Here is a 5,855-nt window from a genome sequence, read left to right as displayed (position 1 = left end):
TTTTAATAATAAATAGAAGAAAATTTGATTTGTTTTATGTAGATAAATCTATTTGATCATCACTAGTCTTTAATTTTTTATGTTTTAATTTGATTGAATGTGGAAAGTTATTTGACAATGTGCATTAATAGAATGACATTTTATTATGTAAGAGTGATGTTTTCGTGATAAACAGTATGATATCCTACAATAGCATTTGACATGCAATGTGCATTGTAACATAATAACAATTGTAGCGCGTGCATAATAACGTTTACAAATCTAATATCTCCGCAAATGATAGATGCGACCCTTATAATAGTGTTACGATATAATTGATGAATTTTCGATATAGCTTCGCAATTCCGCGAGAGTACCGTTCCATAACTCATTTATAATTATTTTAATAAACTTTACAGTGAAATAAAATTAAACCGCCGTATTAAAACAAAACATAATCAATTATCCACAGATTTTGTTATTTGACAATCACAATTTTCGACATCGTGTGTTATTCTAGTGAATTTTTATTACAATTTAACTGAAAATACTGCTAAATTTATTGCATTCGCAGTAAATATCATTGCAGTTTGCAGAAAGATACTTGACGCAGTTTATGCGCAGTTTAATGCATGCACTGCGCTGTACATATATAAACGTATTTACGTCATTGTGTCAGAAATGCTGTGCTGGCGGAGAAATCAAATTTCGCAAAAGAATAGCACGGCTGGTGTCATTTCACATAACGATTAGTCGTAAACAAATCGTATTCGCGAATATGATCGCATAATACTCGCGATCGTGAAACGCAATAATTTTTGGTACGAACGAGTCACAGCGTTGAAATTGTGCGTACGTTTAAAACGTTTCTTCGTGCACTCGTTTGCACGAGGTCGATTATTTATTCGCGACGGATTTTATCATCGATTTCGTAATAATCGAAAGACGTCGCCTCGTTGACATCATCGTAACCCTCGCGGGGGCAAATGTCGTGAACGCGACGGATACGATGCAGTGTCAAGGGTTGCATTCTTTCATCGCTGACGCATAGCGCCAGGAATTTCTGAGTTTGCACAGATAACACGGCGCAGCTACCTCAGATTATTTTTATCTAACTCATTCTTTATTTGCTTCCATTCATATTTGCATAAAAATACGTATTCGCAATAAAAAGTCGCTTTATTTAGAATTGAAATTGACCTCTTTTCTAAAATATTTATTTATTAAATTTAGTATTTTTTAAATTCAGTATTTATTAAATTCATTTAAAATCGTTAGTTATATTACGTAGCCGGAGAGAATACGTTTCTCATATTAATTACTAAGATAATTAACATTGAAAATTTTTTAAGTTCGAATATGTGCTGCACACTTATCAAATTTTTTATTAATAATTTCGGCCTCTCTTCTATGCAGCCACATCAACAAAATCTAACTGTTCATGTCATCTGTGCATGATTTATTTGCGATTTATATATGTCCTGCCGTAGCTCCGAGTCCTAATTTAAATGTTTCCGAATTCAAAGTTAACAATTGTTTCATTGTCGTTAATAATAACTTCGCGACCCACGTGGTTGTGTGAGGGATAGTCATTAACTCTCGCCAAACTCTTCGACAAATTTTCCTCCGTAAAGTCCAAACTGTAGCTCGTTAATAATCCGTGAGGCCTTTAATTAGGTGTTCGAAAATGGAAAAGAAAGTACTGGTCGGAAAAATTTTATATCGCTCGATCAAGAATCGCATCGATTCTAGCGGAGTTCCTCTTCGGAGTTTCTCGCTAAAGGGGTCGAAAAACAGGCTTAATTTTCAGGCCGACACGGGCGTTTAATCGTCGCGATAAATTAATACCGGTGAACACGTTTGCGCGTCTCCCATTTGATATGTTGGTTCAGAGTCGCCGTTCATGTGTATAAATGTATGTAGGTGTACGTATGTGTGCCTATTTGACTCGTTAGAAACGTGAATCTCGAACGATGTTAGGTTTCGCACGGTGAGTCAGTAGAGCTGACCGTTGCTCGAGTCGAGGCTCTCATAAACATGTCACGGCGCAATGCAGCCGGACAGGAGACATTGCGACGCGCGATGCAGCGACCCACATGCCAAAAACGGGAAGAGGAATGGCACGAAACCGGCCAACGGGCCGTCCCAACTGCAAAGTTGCATTTACGCCCTCGAAGAATTCAGGCGACGTGAACAGCTGATGCCTCTCATATATACAAAAGCATCTGGCGAACAACGGTTACTATCCAAACCATTAGCTTCGTTGGTGTTGGCCTGGTCATAAGAATTTTTTCTTTTAATAATTTTTTTCTTTCAAATTAGATACGTATTATAATAATAGAAAAATATCGCGACACGTTTAATGTCGTAAAGTCATTCTTTTAATTTTTTTCAATATCAAAATCTAATTTTGTATTGTAACATTACAATACAACTTGAAAGCTCAAAACTTGTAGCTTCGGCACATACTTACCTGATTTGAAATTTCTTTAATAAAAAAAAAAAATCACGTGAGGAAAGGCGGCGCGGCGTATTGCGTGACTATAAGTATTTATGCTGGCACGTTTATTAAGGGTTAAGGACGATCGATCGATATTTATCGTATTATATCAACACATTCACTTCAATTACCTAATACTAACAGCCGCAGTGGTATCGATAATATAATTACATAACATTGGCGTGAGCAATTAGGATAAGACTAGGCGTGAGAGGGACTTACGAGACGGTATGGGACTTTCACTTTTTGCAATGCGCGTGGGAGACAAGTGGCTTTATAAAACTTTAATTTAATTTGTGCGTGCGGGCTGCGTGGCTCGGTCCACTGCCGCAGCCTACAAACGGATTCCGAGCGACGTAACCGCCACAGCGACCCAAATGCCAAAAGCGGGAAGAAGAAATGATACAGCTTGATAAACGTTTATTCTCTTAAACTATCGTATAAATACGTTCCCTTCGCTGCGGCACAACGCGATTATGCAACTATTTTTAAACGTATCTTTAATACAGAAACTATTTTTAAACGTATCTTTAATATAGAAAAATAAACACACTCATGATTGTCGTGAATTTTACGCGAAACAACCATAAATGCTTTAGAAACAGAGTTAATTCGTTAAGTAATAAGAAAATTAGTATTCTATAAAAAATAACATTACAATAAAATAATACATAATTATTACTTATCTTATTGTTTCTAATATGACAAGAACGAAGAAGGCTTTATCAACTGTATTCTAAATTTTAGAAAAGCTTTATCAAACTACCAAAAAGTCATTACTGTAAAAAATTTGTAAATATCTATGTTTAAAAGAGATCATTTCTTTTCGAATCGTATATTCGAGTATACCGAATACGCGATCGTAAAAGCTTTGAAACTATCAGCTCTAAACTGACAGCTCTAATACGCCGGCAGGTCTGGCGAACGCGAGAGTTTACGCACGCACACGTGCGTGCAAACTTACGTGTGCACACGAGCGTGTGCGTTTAGGCACAAACGTACATATATATATACGTGCATGGTACCACGTACAAAGTGCACGATTGATCATAACTCAGACGAGTTCTCGCGATCGAAGCGCACTATGAATAGTAGCTAATTGACCCAGTTGAACCCGAGTCGGTCGGCGCAAGGCATGATATAAATACCGATACTGATACCGCCCATCGAACACGTACGGGAATCACGCGACTCACGTGTACACACGCGGCCACACACGCGATCCTGCAAGGATATTACCGCGGGTGTCGTGTCCACGGAGGATCTTCTCGACCGATCCTTCGTGGAATTCCAGCGACGCGACCGAATGTGGGTGTCGTGTTTGACGATCGGCGTGATAAATTAAGGATGTGATCCGATCGATCATATCGCCATTCTTGGCCCGATACGCCGCCTGATAAATTTATCAAGTCGCTCGCCGAGTGAATTTTTGTGTCTCGCGAACGACAACGAGTCGCTATTATAAAATTGATCCTTTTTTTGATCCTCGATAAAGAAGATGTGTGTGAAAAATGAGAATCGGAAAGGACGATATAAAAAGGAGAAACATGAAATATCTTCCACAAGGCAGACGAGTATATGCAGGATTTACTCAATCCCTTAATGGCATGGTCAAGGTGTGACTTACGGCTTCATCAGTCAAAGAATTTGTTGTCTTATTGCAATTATTTGAAGTCAATTAGTAATGTGTTTTTATCTGTAAATAAACAAGAAGTTTCATTATATATATTTTATTCATTATTAGATGAAACAGATTATTGAAGTTAATTAGTAAAGTTTTATAATTTTTCATCTATAAATAAAAAAATTAGAAATAAATAGATAAAGAAGTTTTATATTGCTCAATTATAAATAAACAAGGACTATGTGTAATTATTTACTTTTTTTATCTACCTTTGATTAGATGAAAAAGACCGGATTCTATCCCGCCTCTCTAAATACGGCCTGAAAATCCACCTTGTCATTAGAGAGTTAACATACATCAATATAGCAACATTTTTTACAGCGGCAAACAAACAGATCGGTATTTGCTGCTAGTTATTATCGTGATGCCGACGAGTGAAAGTTCACATGTTAATTGATTCGTCAGACGAGCAACGTATACATGGTCTGTGAGTTTCCCGGTAAAACATGATTAGTTCGTAACTAGTATATCCAGGAAGCAAACGCCGATCATTAACTTAAATCTATCGATAGTATCATAAAATCCTTAACGAACGATCTGGTAGCTAGGAAGTATTATCGACTTGTGATGCGTAGTTGGCAAAAGATATAAATATAAAGATATGCACATGTGTGCAATGAATCAAATCATTCTTCATCGAATAACATTGACACAAGCATCATTCTATATTCTCATTGGTTGACACTCTTTATTGGGATGCGGGACCGCTTGCCAAGCATATCATAGTCTCAAGATATATTTTACACTTTTATATAACTTCAAAAAGCTCAATAAATTTTCCAGTGAGAATTTTTGCCTGTTTTGCATTCGGTATATGTCAAATCATGTATATAAGCAGTGAATGATAATGTAAATCTGAGATGAAAATTGCTACGGCAGTTTATAGTTGTTAGACGGACATGTTTATCGTATTCGAAGTACATATTCGAATACTGCAAAAACTTCTAACTGCACGGCGTGAAGAAATGTTAACGATTGAAAAATACAAATGCGGGTTTAAGCGTTTCGAAGAAGGAGCGTATAAGTCGGTAGATAACCGGTTAATTTATCCACTATCAAGTAACATTAGGAACTGTTCGAAGTCATTAATCATCTTTACGCTTTAATAAGTGAAAATAAACATGGGTGAAATACGCGCGTTTATAGTTCTCACAGTAGACGGAATTTGTTTTAATTACCAAGCTTGTTTACGAGAAACTCTAATTTCTTTAATGAAACATTACGGCAACGCCCTCTCTCTTTGAGATTTTTTTTGCGAACAGATAAATAAGGTGGAATAATATTTTTAATATGACGAACGTACATAAACTCTTTCACAAAAAAATGTCGGTACCACGAAAACGTTTTTGCTGTTGCTTATTAAAGAACCGTTCTACTTTAAGGGTCGAATCGATTCTGGGATCCCGGTTAAAGATCATAGATCCAAGATCTGGTTCAGAAGATCTAGGCCAACGTTGAGCAAGTCGTGTGACAGGAATCTTCCGAACTTTTACGAAAGATCACAGTGACATATTTACGAAAACATTCTAGAAATGTAGCAAAGAGAAAATCACAATTTTAATTTTTGCTAACAATAGAAGAGAATCTTTTTTTACTATCATTGCTCCTGCAGAAAATAAGAAAAAAATAATACCGATATTTTTTATTTGCAAAAGTTTATTATTGTGACAATTTTATTAAAAGTAAAATAAA

At 36.3% G+C, this 5,855-nt stretch overlaps 1 protein-coding gene across 2 annotated transcripts in view; it reads left to right on the top strand.

The window, feature by feature from the left end:
- LOC108752602 (rho GTPase-activating protein 7) overlaps positions 1 to 5,855 on the top strand; it is a 220,473-nt gene that overhangs the window by 187,891 nt on the left and 26,727 nt on the right. The window lies entirely within an intron of this gene.

Source organism: Trachymyrmex septentrionalis, unplaced genomic scaffold (genome assembly GCF_001594115.1).
Source record: "Trachymyrmex septentrionalis isolate Tsep2-gDNA-1 unplaced genomic scaffold, Tsep1.0 scaffold60, whole genome shotgun sequence".
Taxonomy (NCBI): Eukaryota; Metazoa; Arthropoda; class Insecta; order Hymenoptera; family Formicidae; genus Trachymyrmex; species Trachymyrmex septentrionalis.
Note: the sequence above shows the minus strand (reverse complement) of the source record. Positions and strands in the feature narration are given on the sequence as shown.